Source organism: Onychostoma macrolepis, chromosome 23, assembly GCF_012432095.1.
Source record: "Onychostoma macrolepis isolate SWU-2019 chromosome 23, ASM1243209v1, whole genome shotgun sequence".
Lineage (NCBI taxonomy): Eukaryota > Metazoa > Chordata > Actinopteri > Cypriniformes > Cyprinidae > Onychostoma > Onychostoma macrolepis.
In genome coordinates, this window is record NC_081177.1 from 13,698,032 (window position 1) to 13,718,274 (window position 20,243).

At 36.6% G+C, this 20,243-nt stretch overlaps 1 protein-coding gene across 3 annotated transcripts in view; it reads left to right on the plus strand.

The window, feature by feature from the left end:
- Positions 1-6,006: 6,006 nt before the first annotated feature.
- fignl2 (fidgetin like 2) overlaps positions 6,007-20,243 on the plus strand; it is a 58,008-nt gene continuing 43,771 nt past the window's right edge. Inside the window, exons 1-2 of one of the 3 annotated variants that reach the window (XM_058762288.1) lie at positions 6,007-6,076; positions 6,607-6,779. The gene's annotated coding sequence lies outside the window, so the exon portion shown is untranslated. Of the gene's footprint in view, positions 6,077-6,606; positions 6,780-10,389; positions 10,433-10,565; positions 10,669-20,243 lie in introns of those variants that run through there. The other 2 variants (XM_058762291.1, XM_058762290.1) reach the window with 2 other exon arrangements.

Sequence of the window (20,243 nt, forward strand, 5' to 3'; positions counted from 1 at the left end):
GATTTTGTTGACCGTGAATGAGAAGCCACAGACACATTTAGAGCACACCTGACATCAAGGAATTAGTCTTTAGTCTGCTACACTCATAACTGACCCCCTGTAAAACTAATATCACGTTTTATATTTTACTTATTTTATTTAATTCTCTGCTCTTAAATTGATAGTTTACCCAAAAAGGAAAAAATATGGTTATTACTTAGGCTACTTCTAACTGTTCCAATCCAGTATGCATTTCTTTCTTCTGTGGAACACAATAAAAGCTATTTCAACTGTTTTTGCCCATCCGATTTGGTCAACGGGGTCCAAAAACAACATTGGACCCCATCGACATCTAATACATGGACAAAAAAACACTGAGAAAACACTTTTTAGTTCAGCAGAAGAAAGCAAGTCATCTCAAACCCTTAATTTTGTGGTCATTGAGAGTTTGACGGTGTGATAAGCTTTCAAATGATTCTCAGGGTGAGATGGGATCTGCACTAATAACATGGACTTCTAAACGCAAGAAATGCTCCTCTGTTCATCTAGTAAGTCATGGTTTAGCAGAGAGATCAATAGAAAGCTATTAGCTGTGAGCTTAAGTATCACAATGACACTCATCTGACTTGCCTAACCTCAGGGGGCTTGCATCCTGACCACTAGCTTTTGGTTGAATTGATTTGCACTTTTACCAGTATAGCACTGGTTAAAGGATTAGTTCATCCAATAATGAAAACACAGTTATCATTTACTTGCTCTCATGTTACTTTCTTCTGTGTAACCCGTAAGGAGACACATTTGAATACTGCATCTCATTATTTTCCTTAAAATTACAACATAAATGGGGACTGAAGCTTTCATGCTTAAAAAAAAAAAAGTGCATTATATATTATAACCATCTGAAACATACAACAGCTTTGAGTGAGAAACAGTGACATTTAAGTCTTACTGTCAGTGAGTTGATCTTGAGATAGTTTTCAACCAGGGTCAACAAAATCATTTTTAATTAATTCTTATTAAATTAGCTCCTGAAAAAAACCTGAACACATGACGAAGGCTAATTTTAAAAGTGTAATTTCTAGGCCTGGAAAAGTTATGTAAATTAATACAATTGTAAAACTCTATGGGCATTCTTAGATTAAATATATATTCCAAAATGTTTGAAAATTTGAGTACAGAATATTTGTTAAAATCATATATTTAATTATTACCCAGTAAATCATGAACAACTAGAAAATCCATGGGTCAAAAAGATTCATTAAAAGATTATTCTTTACAAAACTATGACCAAAGCTATGGTAGGCTAATATCAAGGTTTTTCAGTAAACAATGACTCAGTTTTCGACCTGTGTCACAAAATGTATTGTTATGGCTTCAGAAGATTTGGGTATACTCTTTTACTATGCTTTATGTAATTTTGGAGTTTGACAGCACCAGTCCTCATTCGTTTTCATTTATATTGAAAAAAAAAAACAACCAGAATGTTCTTGACAACAAACAGTTTTTGTTCCATGGGAGAAAGTCGGTCAGAATATTCACTTTTGGGTTCCGTTGCCTTTAAAAGCAGATGGCAGAAAGGAAAAGGACGGAAATAAACCAAAGCAAAAGAGAAGAAGCGTGGGCGCTGTAAACCGCTCAAAATGTTTCTACCTTTTCCTCGCTTCTCCTCCATTTCACAGCTGAGCAGGATTATGTCCCTGCTCGCCTTTCTGCAAGTCACCTGGCTAGTTCTGTTGTTTACCATCCTTTTACTCGCATCGCCAAACCTTACAACGCATATCCCACCCCCATCCCATCGGTGCAACAGCCACGCATGGTACGGACCTGCTCTTTATCTTAAAATGTCTGTCTCGCCCCCCGCGTTCAGTATGTGCGGTGCGAGGCGAGGTGGAGACTGAGAGGAGAGAGGGTGCGGCGGAGCACTGCAGTGCAGATAAATGAATGCACCACTGGTGGCTGAGTCAGCAGCCCACTCCCAGTTTGGCCCACTGCCTGCACCAACGGTGTCTGAGGAGGAACAACATGCATGCAGTCAACACACACACACACACATACATACAGACAGTCAATATGTCTCCTGCCTGGTCGAAGACGCACCGAACGATTTGCTTTCGGTGTTTCACTGGCCAAATTACAAAAGTGCATTTTAGTTTGCAGGTCTTGGAAGTTTCCGAGATCAACCAGATTTTTGCATGATCTTATATGCATAAAAGTAAATAAAACCTCTTCATTTCGGTCTGATTTCTGAATAAGCTCGGTCCTGCATGTTCAGTCATCCTAGGTGTTTATTTAAAACAGATAAAATGTGTTATTTTTCTCCCGGTCGATGTGTTATTCCGTCAGGAGCAGTCTGGTAAACTACTACCCAGCTGCTGTGATTTATGGTCTGGTGCTTTCAGACTCCACCTATAAAGAGAGAACAGTGAATCAATGAAGGGGGGTTATATCACTGTTAAGTCACCCTGATTTCCACCAATCGCAGAAGCCACGGCGGTTCTCGAACTCCAGCACCTGAGCGAGCGGCATCAACACTGCACTGGAACTACAAACATAATGGAGACACAACGCGAAGGTGCTGCTGGATGTTGTGGGTATTGTAGGCGTCTTGAATGAATAGAGTGCTGAATTTACGTCACAGTCAGTGTGTTCTTGAAATGTCCAAATAATTACATAAATCAATGACACCCTACAGGCTGCAAGATTGAATCATATTCATTTCTTCCTCTGAAGTCGTATTTAGTCTATTTCTGTCTTCCTGGAAAAATGCTAAATCTTGGTCTTTTTGAATGTTTGATTGAATTTACACGGTGACTATGTATAAGGTTACGTTTAGGCTATGCATATATAGGTCTATTGTTTGTTGGATTTGGTCGAATTACTTCTAAAAGATTGCTGACATACTGCACATTTAATAAAGCTGCATCTAGAGAACTGATTCTCAGGCAGCATTTGAGCTATAACAACTTTCCTTCACATGTGATTTTCTGCACAAAATTAAATTTGCACAAAGTTCCATTTATAGTAGTTCACTTACATACAGGCCTGCGTGACATATCCCTTATATTCAAATGTAAAAGTAGGAACTGATTTTACAATTTGAAACCCACAGGGAGCTTGAAAACCCTTTGAAAAATATAGCATGTTGCTTGAATGTGTCCGCCTTGCGTCATTTAGGTTAATATTTGTTATTTTTAAGTTGATATTTATTTTTAGCATTAATAATGTAAAAATACTTTGAGCGTCACCTGACAACATTTGTGAGCGCCGGCAAACCCGTTTTGAAGTAAAGCGCCCCGACTAGTGGTGGCTATCGTAACTGCATTCTTCTTATTTTACTAAAATGGTGCGAAAAGGATATCGTTCTGTTCTAACAAATAGCCTACTAAAATACTATAAATGTTATTGTTTCTGATAAAAATCCGTAAATAGTTAAACTACGTTAAATGTTAAATGTTTTTTGTTCTCTGCTGACAGTGCTGAGGGAACCACTGCTTTTTCATTACTGTAAGTATGACAAAACATGTTGTACACTTTACTGTTTGATATTATTTTAATACGGACATCTCATTTCATAATGATTACCGTTACAGTTTAAGGTTGTTTTTTAAAAGAAAGTTTTGGCCTTTTTTCTTGTATACCAGTTATTTGAATGTGGGTTACTTGCTAGGATCCCCCATGAACTTTTCAACTTGAATACCACCGTGTATGCGTAATGTCTTTTAGACAGCTGCACAGCAGATGTTTTCAAATAACAAGTCTGGACCTGAGTGGACATGACCCTTCATTAAATTTCTTCTGATATTTTCATGTTAATGTTGTAAATATTACAACATTAGCCAAACCTGATATTGCCAAGTGCAACGTGTTCCTGGGTCAACATCTTTGTTGACCCTGGAACAACATTGTGATTAACCAATCAGATTTCAAGAACCAGTTTATAATTTTTGTGAAGTTTAGGATTATAATCAGTGTTTGGTGCTTGTACATCAGTGTAATTCATCTATCAGTTCCTCAGATTTTAGGGATTACTCATGGGTAAGGTTAGGTTTAGGTGTAGGAATATGGTTAAGATTATATTTTTGGATTTAAATGTTGTTCCAGGGTCAACAAAATATGTTGACCCAGGAACACGTTGCACTTGGCAATATCAGGTTGTGCACAACATTATTGTTCTACCTCCCAGCTTATTTAGGATCACCTACTTAGACAGGAAGACACTGATGGAGAAAGCATCCAACCACAGAGACATCTGTACGCTAAAAAAGATAAAGTAATTTAGAAACAAATGGGTCGATCTGGTTTAATAACATACACAAGAAAGAATTAAAACAGAAGTTACATTAAATCCAGTTTGTACCTGATCAATTATACACAAAGGCTCCTAAACCATGTCCAATTTCAAATTGCCCTGTTTTATGCCAATTACTGAATCATCTATTAATTTTGTCTGTATTTCTACAATACACAAGTACAGTTTAAAAAAAAAAAAAGACCAAGGCGAGGGAGTTGATTTTGAAGGGTGAAGGCAGAGGATACATTTTCATGGAACTGAAGTAACTTAAATGCAGCTGTTCAGTCACGATGCCAATTAGGCCAACCAGAATAGGGTAATTTACCATGAGTTCCCTTAAGAATTGCCTTTGGATTTTAGAATAGAATTTTTGCAATTCTTGCAATTGAGCACAGCAAAGTCTGTGGGTCAGCATTGGAGAGTTTAAAGTTTTGTTGCTGCGTATATAAGCAGATAATCTGTGTTAAAATGTCAAAACTGCAGCAGAATTATTTTGCTATAGCCTATGTCGCAATTGTTAAACTGAATTGCAACCTAGTCCTAAATATATCATCAGATTTAATTCATTCAAATGAATATGACTTTTCCAAAAGAAAAATATCTATCATTGATCTGTTTTTGTTTAAGAAAATGCACTGAAAAAAACAATAAGTAAATTTACTTAATTTTTATTTGGCAAGTTTTTGCACAAATAAATTTTAAGTAAAATGTAAGTACTGAATTAAGTAAAATCTACTTGGCTAAGTTAGGTAAAATTAGCAAAGGAAATAAGTAAATTTAACATGGCCAGTTAGAGTTTGATGAGTAATTTTTACTTGATTATTTTAAGTTAAATCTGCAATACTTAAGTATTTTTCACTCAGTCATGGCTTCTAAGATTTACTCAAACGATGTAACACCGGGAAACAACCATGCTATTAAAGCATGTGATTTACTTACAAACATGTAAGCAAGCAAATAGACAGCTTGTTATCCTTTTAAGATAATATGTCCACTCAAAAGAATTGTTAACCAAATGAACACAGAGACCTCAATACTTGGTACACCATACACAATGACGGTGACAATCAGTGGATAGTGTTTGAGTATAAAATGGGTCATTTTGACTAGAAAATCAACTCCAGATGTCACAAAACAGTAAGTTACTAAACCTAACAACAAAAGCAACCATAAAACAGTGTAAATAAAACTAAAAAACAGTGACAAATTTAACCTTTTTAATTATTCATGCCCCGGTGCATGATGGGAAAAACGGGATCATAACTTTGATATTTACTTAAAGAATCCTTGTAAACATAACAAACAATTCCAAGTAAAATATACTTATAAGTTCAAACTTTAATTTCTACAAGTTTAAATTGAGTACTAATATAGAATTTACTTAAATTTTTTAATTCTTGCCTGAACTAAATTATTTAATGTAGAAATTACATTTGTTTTTATGTAGTGTTTACTTCACCAAAAAAAATCATTTTTATCAGTGTGTTTTATTCATCAGACCAAATGGAGTAAACTCAAAACCTCATTTTGCTCATTTTCAAACAGCCTAAAAGTTTTTTTTAGAATCTGTAAAGTAAAAAACAAAACAAAACAACCAAGTGTATCTTTGTTAAAATAGTTTCTGATGTCTTTTAATTTTAATTTCATCCTTTGTTGTTTAATTTATTAAGTTGTTGCTGTGTTTCTGTTTGTGGTTGCTGATCTTGCTGAATTTTGTGATTTTGAACGTTCAAAAAAAAAAGAAGAAGAAGAAGAAGAAAAGACGGCAAAAACATGAAAATGACAGCCATTGTTTTTCCAAGCAAGGTATTGTAGGTGCCACCAGTGACATTTCGCTCTATCTCTTAATATGATTAAAAGGATATATAAGACTCTGGACCACAAAACAGTCATAAAGGTCAATTTTTGGAAATTGTGATTTATACGTCACCTGAAAGCGGAATAAATAAACTTTCTATTGATGTATGGTTTGTTAGGATAGGTTCAATATTTGGCTGAGATACAACTATTTGAAAATCTGGAATCTGAGGTTGCAAAAAAAAAAATCAAAATGATGAGAAAATCGCCTTTAAAATGGTCCAAATGAAGTTTTTAGCAATGCATATTACTAATCAAAAATGAAGTTTTAATATATTTATGGTAGGAAATTTACAAAATATCTTTATGGAACATGATCTTTACTTAATATCCTAATGATTTTTGGCATAAAAGAAAAATCGATCATTTTGACCCATACAATGTATTTTTGGCTATTGCCACAAATTTGCCTGGTGCTACTTATGACTGGTTTTGTGCTCCAGGGTCACATATGATTAACAATTTTGTCCCTTCTGCAGATCAGTCACATGACAAATGCTCATGACAAATGCTCATGGCAAACGCAGCAAAGATGGCAGCGTCCAATCACGTGTTGCGCAAACGAAGAAACTGCCATTAAGATGAATGGGAACGCGAACGGATAGCGCTCTCCAGGTCCTGCAGATCACCTTGATTCCATCGTACAATGATGGTAACCACATTTTCTGCCCAAACCGAACCCTACAGTTAAAACAATCAAATGTAGTACGATATTATAAAATGTATTATTATTAGTAGTAGTAGTAGTATTACAGAGGGTGAATTTAAAAGTCATGGAATATCACAGCCTACATGACTGACTCGTTCAGTGGATAAATAAGATGCTGAATAAGAAACTGCGAATTCATAGAAGTAGCCTATTAAAGTGGGATTCAAAATACCGAATCGTTCCCAGCCAAACATATTGATTATTGATTATGGGCTGCGTACCTCTTGTCATTCAAATCTTTCATAAATACAATAAGTCTACCACACAAACTCTTATCTGTAAGAAACTGTAAGAAAGTCGACTCTCGGTCACATGCTTATATAAAATGAATATGGGAGCAGCTCGCAGCGCGAATTTGATGTCAAAACATTAAAATTGACAAATATTTAGTCCTAGCCTATATCATTTTTGGTATCTCTGGTAATGCGTAGGCCTACCTTTGGCTCCCACAAGGGGGCGTTATTTTGCTGATAATCTTACTAACAGGTAATAACTTTTTCGCACTTTTGCATGTTTTTTTAAATTGTATTTATTTATTTATTTATTTTAAATAGTGTACAGTAGGTTATTTTGTATAAGCGAGGTATTATAATATAGGTTTTCAACTGTATTTGTCATGAGAGTGAGTTGTCGTGTTTATGGTTGCAGTTCATTGAAATATCTGAAGATGGCATAGTTTCTCCTCTACACTATCTCTGCAATTCTATTTAACTTGTCTGTCCGGTTTGTCCAGCCAAGGCAGAGTACTTAATGACTGATTCAAATTCATGAGTCTGTTATTACTGTAAACGTAGAGCTGGAAAAGTGTATGCCAAATTGTCATGGATGCTTAATTCATCTCATGAAATATTGAGTGCATTTCCTCCATTGTCTTGTACCCCAGTCAAAGTCATTACTGGTTGAGGTATTAATTAGTAATGAATTTGTTTCTGTATTTTCTTTTCATTGTGTTTCTCCATTATACAACTAAAAGAATGTTTTGCAATCCAGGTGTGCATGCATATGTATGCATTACTACATAGCACTTGTGTTTGTGTTTGCTTGTGCTTGTATTTGCGTTCATGTCTATTGCATTTGTGTGTGTGTGTGAGCTATAGCAATATTAGCACGCGGCGCCTGGCTGTCCTTGCTAGATTTGTAATAAGCAGACTGCATGTATTATTCAGGGCAGTGTGGACAGGTCCCACTCTGCTCCATGCTCTCTCGTCCTGGCCCGTCCCCCAGGGACTGCATGCCTAAATTACTATTTCTATTTGATATATTCTCATAGCCCAGCCCTTAAAATGGATAGGGAGAGAATGGTGTGTTGTGTGGGGGTCACTATATAGCGGTCACTGTAGAAGTCAGAGGTGGACTAGTGGATACAGATTTATGCATTCATTCCTGTGATATCATAAAACAGCAATGTCACCTTTCTTCGAGTATGCTGATCTGAATATGTCAGAAAGGGAATATTCTTCCTGAATGTTGAATCTCATGTTGTCTGGTAGCATGGTTGTTATATGGTTGGTGGCTATTTTTAAGTAATTTTTTTAGCTGCTTTCCATAGCTGGGTCAATGAAGAGTGTCCACTACAAAGAAATGGAAAACTCTTTTAAAATCTACACGTGTTCTTGCTATTCATGATATTTAATTGTATTAATGTAGGTTTCATAAAAATGATACCATTTGTCAAGTATTATATATATAAATATATTTATTAAATTATTTTATTTTATTTATTTAAAAAAATTACATCTATTCTCAAGGCATTTCATTTTTTTTAAAACAAATATTAATAATATAATATTTTAATATTAATCATAAATATCATTATGCTTTTGGTTGCACTACATGACATCTTACAACCTAAACTTGATCTGATGTTGATCAAATGATCTGATATTGAAGAGTTTTGTTGACCATGATACAGTGTTGTGTCATTTCTTATTTTATGTTTTCTGCATATTAGTTAGACTACATGATGGGCAAGATGTGTTTGAATAGTATTAAGCAGTGAAGCAGTTTTTTAGAAGTTTTTTAGGCTTTTTTCTTCATTATGATGATATTATGATGATATCACGTGTCACCCTGACATGATAAAAAAAAAAAAGCACTTAACCCTAAATACACCCTAAATGCACCTCTTCATGATGAACCTATCATTGTTTGTATGATTTGCATTTTTAATGCTTTTTAGAATGAATTTGTAGACATTCATTAAGTTGTGTTTACTAAATAAAAATAAAACAGGCTACATTTTGGCCCTAAAGAAACCATTATTGTTGAATCTTTCATGTGTTCAGGCAGCCCTGAAGAAAAGATATGGCTCCTTTTCAAGTAAACATGTTTTAGAGCCTGGAGTAGTTTCATTGGTTTCTCTCCAGATGCTGTTTCATGGCAAGAGCTGTGAGCTAATTACACCTTTGTTGCTAATGTTCCTGCCAATAAACACTGTAACTGAGGTCAATAGTTTAGCCGGGCCTTTTTTTCTCCATTTATTTGCCCTGTTAATGATAGGATATCAGATTCCGATCTCTTTTTCCTGTGGTGGCCCCTCTTCGCTCCCCTGCTCTCTGCCATAGCCTGGAGGAGTGTGGAGCTGAGGCGAGCATCTGGGCGAAGCCTGCTGAATGGGGCCCTTTCTTGCTGAAGCCTGCGGTCCAGCGAACGCATGGCAACACGCGCACTGGCCTAGCGAGAACGGCTCCTATCATAACAGCACTTGGAGGCTCGCTTTTCACATCTCCTCCTTCTTTCCTCGCTAAACTCACACCCTTCCTTTTCTGTCATCTCCTCCTGTTCCATTCTCACCTTTCACCCCTCTCGCTCGCTCCCCCGGTTCAGCAGTTAAAAAAACCTTCGGGTTTGGATTGTGTAAATAAAACGGGCGAAGATCTCTCGGGCAGAAAGATTTATTGAAAACCGAAGAGGCATGGTGGTCCAGGAGTCCGCCGAGGAGGTCAGATAGATGAAAATGACTTGCAACATGATCATAAAATGCGGACAATGCGTTGGAAAAGAAAAAGCCTCGACTCGTTCGGTTGGGGGTGGGGGCCACGTTCCACATGCAATGAGCAGCTGAACTATTGTCTCAGGTTCGAATGATCTCGCAAATGAACAGACTCACGAAGCCCCGCCCCTCACTGAAGAGCTGGGTGCATCCCAAGGTCACATCTTAGGAATAGAAATGAAGTGAATTGGAGTAGAAAGATCTCTTATAGCCTGTTCACATCAAGAATGATAGCTATAATGCTAACTATATTAGCGCCCACACTAAAGCATCTCAAGCTCTTTAAAGGTGAAGTATGTACAGTATTTTCTGTTGTAGTTATAGTGATATCGTTATAGTTACCGTCTTCGTCCTCGCTATGAAAAGGCCTTTACTTCTTTAAACAAAAATCACTTGTAATATCATCCAAGGTCTTTCTTGGTATCGAGTCATGTCTTTCAGATTTGTGCTTTCCTCTAGTTGTGAGAGAAGACACTGCACACCCTTCTGAGCTGAAATCCTGTTAACCCATGACCCATCACTTGACCCAGTGAAGTGTTGGAGGGGACAGAAATCAAGAGTGAAACAATGAAACACTAAGAGTCACAGTCTTGTGCTTAAGTGTGTAAGAGAAAAGTAAATCTCTTTTCTTGCTGTTTTACATCGGACAGTTTAAGTTGTGTTGGAAATGTGATGATATAAGTAAAGACCACTAGTATTATATGAGAATCTGATGTCTTGTTCGGTGATGCTCGTAGGTGAAGGTCTTTGCGATCAAGGACACTGAAGCACATCACTGCCACCTTACCTGTCAGTTTTGATGGCTTCCTGCTTGCTCCTCTACCTCTTACCTATTCAACCGTAAGTACATTTTGACAATTTAAAGCTAGCTTTAAAATACGCTAAACCCACTAAAAATTGAGATGTATCATATTTCTCATTTTAATTTGTTCCCTCAACAACAAAATATTTTTATTTATGAACTAGTATTCTCACTGTCTTAGAAAACATGGATAAATGAGAGCACTTTAAAAAGTCATGGAAATTAATAAAATCTTAAAATGTCATGGAAATGTTTATAATGCAATAATACAATGTTGAAGAACATTCTGTTATTAAAACTTGCAGAAGAGTTTAATGATTTTAATTACTAAAATAATTATAAATATAATTACACTCCTTATTTAGTTAACATGTATAAAGGTTGAATTTATACAGCTTTCTTTAATATGCACATGCTAATCAGACCACACTTCTATATTTAATCCTATAAATATTAAATTAAATTTCAGTTATACTTTGACAGACACTAGTCTGACTACACAAAAACTTGCTGTAGCTTGTAAATGTAATTGTGCATGTAAACATGCTTTATGTGTGATTATTTGAGAGGTGGTAACAATCTTCTATAGCTTCAGCTAGCTATAAGAAACTGCTATACTGCTCATACAGCAACTAATCAAAACAGACCATATTAGCTCTACAGTTTGTGGCGGACAGTTCAGGAAAACCTGTTGTGGTTAATGGCATAGTAGTGAGAGGAAAGGTGTGGCAATTGCTGTAGAACATTGTGGACCACTGATAAAGCTTATCTAGGGAACAGAATAACAGACCTTCACACTTACAGTATACTGTAGCCCTCCTACTAGCATGTTAGCATTGTAGCTCTGAAGTGCATATTGAAGTATATGGTTTAAATATACAGTATAATGTTGTATGTTCAATATGAAAGCGGCTACCTTTTTCTTCAACGCGGAAGTAAGCCTATGGGTGAGACTTCCGGTTCATTAGCCGCTATTGGGAAATAACGCGGAGAATAACAACGTGCAGTAAATGGTAAAACTGTTTGCACTACAAACCAGTATGTTCATAATTAAGATAATACATTAAAATAATATGATAAGACACACCAATTGTCAGTATCAAACAGCAAAACTAACTGTTTTGTACAGCTAAAAATAGCTGGAAGCGGATGACACCGGAAGCTAGACCCATAGAATTTACAAATGGCCACGCCCATTTTTACGGCAAGAAAAAGGTGGAAGTCTCTGAAGTCAATCAGTGGAACAAGTTGAACAAAAAGTTAAATTATAACCCATCTTGCTGGAAATATATATCTTTGTTGACATTCTGAGTGAGTGATACCAATTACCACCAGCATCAAAGTGTCTGCCTACCACACATGTACCCCATAGTGATTTGATTTTCAAGGCCATGGATGGCAGATGAGATTTATTTCCCCTGTGTAGTTAATCCACTCATCTCAGTGTCTCATGCATTGAAGAGCACTCATAATTGCAGCATGGCGATAAAGGGGCAGAAGTACCCGGCTTACGGACCTGTAAAGAAAAGGCAGATCTGCTGGAACAATGACAATCGGACTGGAGAATTAAACGCGTCGCTGACCCGAGCTTTTCCCCTGTGCTCCTCATCCCATTGTGCTGGGCTGATTGATTTTGACTGGGGTCACCTAAGCCCGTGCTGGGAGGCATAGTGCGCTGCGCATGGGGCTAAACGTTTACATGCATTCATTTAAACACACATGCACGAGGACATACGCACAGGCGTGAGCGCATGCCAGGGCACATGGGGACAGCAGCCTGCGATGGTTTTACTGTATCAAATGTGTATGTGTCAATTTGGATTTGGATTTGTGGGTAATTTTTTGAGTATGCATGCATATACTATAGTTCGGATGTTTGGGGGTCAGAGTTTTTTATTTATTTATTTATTAGCATTAATAATGCTACAAAAGATTTCTATTTCAATTAAACACTGTTCTTTTAAACTTTATAAGCAGCAAAACTGTTTTCAACATTGATAATAATAATAAATGTTTCTTGAGCATCAACATACGTGACGCTGAAGACTGAAGAGTCTGAAGAGTAATGATGCTGAAAATTCAGCTTTGCCATCGTAGGAATAAATTGCATTTATATATAAATGTATATTTTATTGAAAGTTGTTATTTTAAATTGTAAAAATATTTCATAATAAATAAATGCAGATAAAAACTTACAACCCCAAATTTTGAACAGTTGTGTAGAAGAACTTCATATTTTCTTATTACAGAATTTTGTTTTTAAAATTTCTTTACCACACCGCATTTGTTTAGTGTATTCGTCTCACTAAAAACAAGCCCTACAGTATGTTTATTAGAACATTACAAGAGGGTCCTAAACAAATATTAGAGATGCATGTGGGCTGGCAGTGGACCCCCACTCATTGATCTATTGATCTGAAATCTATAGAGGTGAAGTTTTCCAATAATCCATCATGTGCCAAATATGTTGTTTTTATAATATCCTGATATCCTAGTTTTAGTATTAATGTACCTCCATCATAAGTCATGTAGTAGAGATCTTCTGAGAAAGCCTGTGGCTTGTCTTAGAGGGTGTGTGTGCATGTGTGACCTGTCTTTGTTGCGTCCATTAGTCTTTGTCTCCTTCGAGGTCCGCAGCAGTGCGGAGAACAGCTCCAGTGCTGGAATAGAGCACACTCTGTATCACACTCCACAAACGGCAGCGGTAAGAGCTTGAATGCTCAAATGGGTGGTCAGACTATTTCCAGAGTCACTGCTGAGTGTTTAATCCTTGTTAGCATTGTATTTGAATGATTCCATAATGTTCTTGTTTGAAAGCTGCGAATCTACAGTGTTTATGGTTTTCAGGAAATCATCCCACGAATAAGATATTACACACTTAGCTTTAAATTACATGCTCACCAAGGCTGCATTTGTCTAATAAAAATACAGTAAAAACAGTAATGGTGTGAATGAAATATTATTACAATTTAAAATTACTTTCTATTTTAATGTATTTTAAAATGCACCTTATTCCTGTGATGGCAAAGCTGAATTTTCAGCAGTCATGATCACATGATCTTTCAGAAATCATTCTAATATCAGGGTTCCCACGGGTCCTTGAAATCCTTGAAAGTTTGTGAATCTGATTAAAAATTTTCAAGGCCCTGGAAAGTTTTTGAAAATAAACAAACATAGATACAGGTCCTTGAAAATTCCATATTATTCCCTCCGGTCCGCTTATGTGTTATTTCGCCAACACTTTGTGCATACTAGCTTGCTTGATTTACGTTGCACATTTATGCTTTAGGTTAAGTGTTTCCTACGTGAGGTACTTTGTGTTGTTCGTTGCCATGACGTTCACACGCACACAAAACTACTAAGATGGTACCTCAACATTTCACAGACACACCGTGAAACATTGCAAAATAGGCTGAAACCACTGAAACATGATGACTGGAAAATGCAAATTTCAAGATATTTGGCTCACCAAAGAAGATTACAAAGAATGGCTTACCAGAGATCCAAAGGATGTAATGTTGAATTGCTTTGCTTGTTAAGATAATGCAAACCCATGAGGCAAGAAAAACTTAAAAGCATATTCGTATATCTTAAAACTTCTGGTTACATGAGCCTAAGCTCTTTTCAATAAAATCCATGCAAAAGTTGATATCAGATCATTTTAGAATACAGTATAGTATGTACCAAATATGATTCAATTTTATGCAAAACAGAAATACGACAAATATCAGATTTCTGTCATATGGCCAAAAATAAATGCAAAAAAAACAAAAAAAATAGTTGCATAGTTGTGTTTGACACATGAAAACTATAAATGTATCTTACAAGGTGACGCGATGTAACCTTTGCTCTCACTTGAAATGTGTCCCCACATTAAGTCCTTGAATTTGAGGGTATTGGACCTGGAAAGTCCTTGAAAGGTCCTTGAATTTGAAGTTAACCAAGGTGTGGGAACCCTGTAATATGCCCATTTGGCACTAAAGAAACATTTCTTACTATTATCAATGTTGAAAACAATTCTGCTGCTTAATATTTTTGTGGATTTTTTGATGAATTGAAATTTTAAAAGAACAGCATTTATGTTTTTTTAACATTAAATGTCTTCACTGTCACTTTTGATGAATTTAATGCTTCCTTGCTGAATAAAGTATTAATAAAAAAAAAAAACATTCTGACCCCAAACCTTTGAAAGGTAGTATATTAAAAATCAGTGCTTTTACTATTTTATTTTATTTTATTTTTTGCTGTGTGATGCAGCTAGTGTATTGTATTATTAGCATACATTCAATTAATTTTTTTAAAGGTTCAGTTTATCCAAAAATTAAAATTTTGTCATTATTTACTCACCCTCATGTTGTTCCAAACCTGTTCGAGTTTCTTTCTTATGTTGAACATGCAATATATTTTAAAGAATGCTGGAATTCAAACAGTTGATGAAACTACCATGAAAGTCAATTGAGTTCAACAACTGTTTGGTTCTTCAAAATTCTTCACAATATCTTCTTTTGTGTTCAACACGAGAAAGAAACTCATACAGGTTTGGAACGACATGAGGGTGAGTAAATGATGACACAATTTAACTGAACTGTTCTTTAAGACGCGAGAATCTGTTTTCTTCCCCTTCACTCATTAACTGCGCATCTCTATTGTGGCCAGCGGTGCTGTTGCTTGCTGACTGACAGCTGATGGGATGCTTTTGAAGAGTTACCACATGGTGGGTCTCTTAACAGAGAACATAGTGCATCACCGTACTTCACAGAGCTTCCTGTCCACATATCACTTTACACCGCCGCCGCTTGCTGTTTAAATATTACTGCTTGTTCAGGTGACAGTTGTTGTAGTGAAGTGTGTAATAGCTTTTGGCAGTAGAGATCTTCATCGGAGCCTGTGATGAAGCCTTTTGATTTGCGTGAGCAGTTTAAGTCTGTGAAAGTGCGCCGCTGCACGTTCTCGTGTGTGTTTGTGCATTTGAGTGACAGGACCGTGGGAGCTGTATTGAGTAGTTTAGCTAACTTTGGCACTTCAGACTTTGGAGCCCCTATTCACACACCCCCAAACCCCCCCTTACACTCACACACGGCTCCATACGGATTCAAGGCAACATGCTCATGCATAGACGCACACTCTCACGCACGCAGAACGCGTCTCTTGGAATTCCAGTAGGGCCAGGAGGCAGAGAGGAGGCTGATGGGGGACAATGGGCAGGACATCTGTCATGCGTGGCTGCACTCCATCCACTCACAATGGAGAGAGGGGACCGGCGAGTGGTGCCTTTCTTTCCTCTCTCTCCTTTCCGGGGAGACTTCTGCATCTCACAATGGTCCTTTTGTCCCCTCGCTGCTATTTTTCCAGCATTTAACCCTTTAAATCTGCTCCTTTTCTGCCAGCCTTTCTTTCTGTTCTCAAAAAGAAATCAAAATCAGAGAAGCTCCCTTCAGCTCAGTAGATGCATATATGTTGTTAACACTTAGAACATTCAGTGTTCCTATTTTTTGTATTTTCAAATGACATTTAGAATTTGTAATATTTTTGGAATATTGAATATTGCTTTTCTTACATTTTTACTTTGTTTACATTTAAGAGTTTGGTTTTGTTTTCAAATGACATTTGTGACCCTGGACCACAAAACCAGTCATAAGTAGCACGGGTATATTTGTAGCAATTGCCAACAATCCGTTGTATGGGTCAAAATTATCGATTTTTCTTTTATGCCAAAAATCATTTGGATATTAAGTAAAGATCATGTTCCATGAAGATATTTTGTAAATTTCCTACCGTAAATATATCAAAACTTACATTTTGATTAGTAATATGCATTGCTAAGAACTTCATTTGGACAACTTTAAAGGCGATTTTCTCAATATTTAGATTTTTTTGCACCCTCCAGGTTTTCAAATAGTTGTATCTCAACCAAATATTGTCCGATCCTAACAAACCATACATCAATGGAAAGCTTATTTATTCAGCTTTCAGATGTGTCTCAATTTTAAAAAATCTACACTTATGACTGGTTTTGTGGTCCAGGGTCACATTTTAAAATTTGAATTCTGCTTTTTGATTTTTTTGAAGTAAACTTTAGGATGTTAATTTCATTTCAATTTGTTAAATCCCATCTAGAATTTTGAGCTTTTTGAATCTGATTTTCTTACTATTTTTTTATCCTTTTACATCCAAAGTCACTCACTCACTGTCTTTCTGTCCTCCACCCTATTTCTCTCCATTGGAAGTCTCATTATAGACAAGTGTTCACACACTCAACTGTAGTCATTTCTCCTTGGTTGATACCTTTCAACTTATTGACCACCGCATGCATATGAGCGACAGTATTGCAGATAGCAAGAACTGTCCTGAGCACCATTGATTGGCCAATCCAGGAGTGTTTGTAGTGAGAGGCCTCTAATTACCGCCGGCTCTTCTAAGCCATAGCTTTTAGCCTTTTTTCAACACACTGCCGCTCATGTAAATTGCAAATTGATTTCTCAGCCTGCCTCCCTTTCTTAAGGACTTAAGGGGTTCAAGACAGTCCACCATTGATTGAAGTCAGACTGCAATGCTTTATTGCTGTCAGCCATAAGGCTTTTCAAGGGAAAAACTTTGGACTTTGGAAAAGTCCCAGAAACTTTGTATCTCACATGCAGTGTGATTTAAATGTTGTCTAAAACTAAACATATTGCAAGGTTAGCTGCACAGGTGAGTCAGCTAATTAATTAATACTTTCTTGAGAAAAAAAAAAAGTAAACTCTGGTGGACTGATTTACTGCTTCAGCATGGAAGTTGAGGCTCCCTTGCTTGGCCAGGCACTATAATACACTGACTGGCAACCCTTACTGCTGTGTACTGGCAGTTAATTGTTCCCAGCTGTTGTGGCTCAGGGAACAAAGACACTTTTGAAAAGGTGATCTGTTGATTGGGGCACCAGCCTAACTTCCTTTAATGGGATGTGGATCACAGGAAAGGTGGCATCTGTGTACAGCGTTGCTGGTTCATGTGGCCCAGGGCTAACACACACACTGTAACAACAGTGGCCCATCTGTGTGTGTTTGTTTAAATCAGAGTGCATGTTGTTCATGTTTCAGAGGGAAAATACAAAGCGAGTGAAGAAGAGAAATGAAGTGATTCTGACACTTGTACTTCTAGTGTGAAGGAGGGTGTGTTAGTGGTGTTATATCGTGGTCAGACATCCAAGAGCTTTGTGAGTCGTGATTAATTATGGTTGTAGCTCAGTGTTGTGACATTAATATACTGTATAAATATACACACTATATAAATAGATAGATAGATAGATAGAAATCCTACACCATATTTTTTGTTACTGGTGTTTCCTCATAAATCTTTCTCTTTTATGAGTGATGTACAAGCGTGAGGATAGAATTGTGTTGTAACAGAAGATAAAGAAACATACTATAGGACAGAGGACCCGAGTGAACACAGGCAGACCCACAGAATAACATGTAGAAGACATTCTGCTCACTTCTCTCTTCACACCAGGATAAATATTTAACAGAGCCTGTCAGCAAGACTTCACTCTGTCTTATCTCTCTCTGGGATGGAGGGAAGCAGTGGAGAAATTTTGGCTTTGTAGCAGAGAGGGATTGTTAGAGAGGAAGAAAGAGGGGGAGAGAGAAAAACAAAGACCATCGATACAGAGAAAGACAGAAAGTGACAGAAAGATTTCACATTCTAGACTTGTGTGACTGGTTCATACTTCCCTTTAGGCTAGTGTTCAGTATCAGACAGCCTGTCTGCTGCATGTCCTGACACGGCTGTGGCCTCCATTAGCTGTGAAGGTGAAGCAAAGAACAGACTGAAATGTTGGCCGAAATGTTTTTACCAGACTTTCATGCTCTTATAACTCTGAAGAAGTGCAAAAATGTTCACAGATGATCAAAAACAGAAAATTAACCATGTTTATTAGTTAACCAACTGTTATTAATGCCACCATTGTTATTACTTAGAGTTGGATGATTTTCAAAAAATGTTATAAAATGTTTATTTTATCCAATATGGTAAAATATATATTTAAATACATTTTAAAATATACAAAATATATTATATTTAAAGATTTCAATCTATATTTACATTTATAAAATGTATCATTTAAAAATGCATTTTGCATTTACCCGAAATGTATTTTAAGATCGGAAATGTTTTTAAAAAAATTTTCTAATAAATTTTGGCAGTTAAAGCTTTATATCTTTTTTTTTTTTCAAGGAGAGGTGCGTTATTATTTTTCAAAGTGATTGTACTTGATATTATACCTAATGGATGATAAAACATTTAAAAATTGCTTTACAGGAGGTGCCTTATCATATATATTTTACTTGGGAAAGGACTCTTTTGATTTGGGCCAGTTAGTAATCTGCCTATTAATCACTCAGAACAACTACAGTAGCATCATGGCAGTGAGTTTTGCATGGGCATGCAGTTTAGTTTTACATAATGGTGCATATCAGTATCATTATCTTTGCACAGTTTATTTGGATTAATAATGTATCAATTATAGTTTGTTAATTCAGTGTTACAGCTGATGGATGTCAGATAAGTAACATCCACATTGATTGATTGACTACAGAACCCCAATTACATAACAGTAAATATCACTCCACATTTAGACAAGCACATGACCTCATTCCAGACACAGTGGCCCAGTGCATTGTGACACTTTGGATAGAGGAGGGCTTTGAATGAAGCTGACTGTAGCTGAAACTGAAACCGAAACCAGAGAAAGTAAGACAACACGAGCAGTCGGGCCAGGCTTGGGTGTCCGTATCCAGTACAGCGTATGGGTTTAAATAGGAACTGAAGCACTGGAATGGGAGCCACTGAAATAGTAGATCCGCAGGTGACTTTCCTCAGTATTCAAACACAGCCTGTGGATTTAGCAAGTCCCTGTTTGTGTTTTTCTACATGATATCACAGCACTGTTTGACACAGTAAGTTTTTAATGTGTAAACCACTTTGTGTAAACGAATGCTGAATGTGAGGAGGGTGCTATGTAGCTCGCCCAATAGGAAGAATTGCAGTAAATGGATAACCTTGATAGTAGAGGCACTGAGATGTGGTTAACAGTTGAAGCTGCCCCAGCTGTTCTAGCAAAAAGCCATTACCCTTTACAACATCTGCACTGCCACAGCTTCATAATAAAAAAATATCCACAACACCTGTGATTACCCTCTAGCCCCTCCTCCTCCAGCTCGTTCCACGGGCCCAATTGTATGGACACGGTTCAGGGTCAGTCTATCCAAGCTCTGTATTCAGAGTTATACTATCAGAGTTATAATCAGATGAAGAGTCAAGCTGAGACACCTTAAAAGGTTACGGGAGCTCTCTCTTAAACTTGTTTCCTGTGAAGATCATATGATTTTTATTTTATTTTTCCAAAATAATGTGTTTTAAATGTGTTCATTTTAATTTATGATATTCTATCCATGATGGATGTCTTTTAAAACATATGATAATTAGCTGTAATGAGTTAATGTAAACCTTATTTACCTTAGTTACACATTTGACCCGGCTACTTTATCAACTAGTAAAATAATTAGTGTTCGTTGCTGCCATAATAATGGACCATTTCAGAAGATTACATATTTTTTGTTCTCTTTTTCTTCTTAAC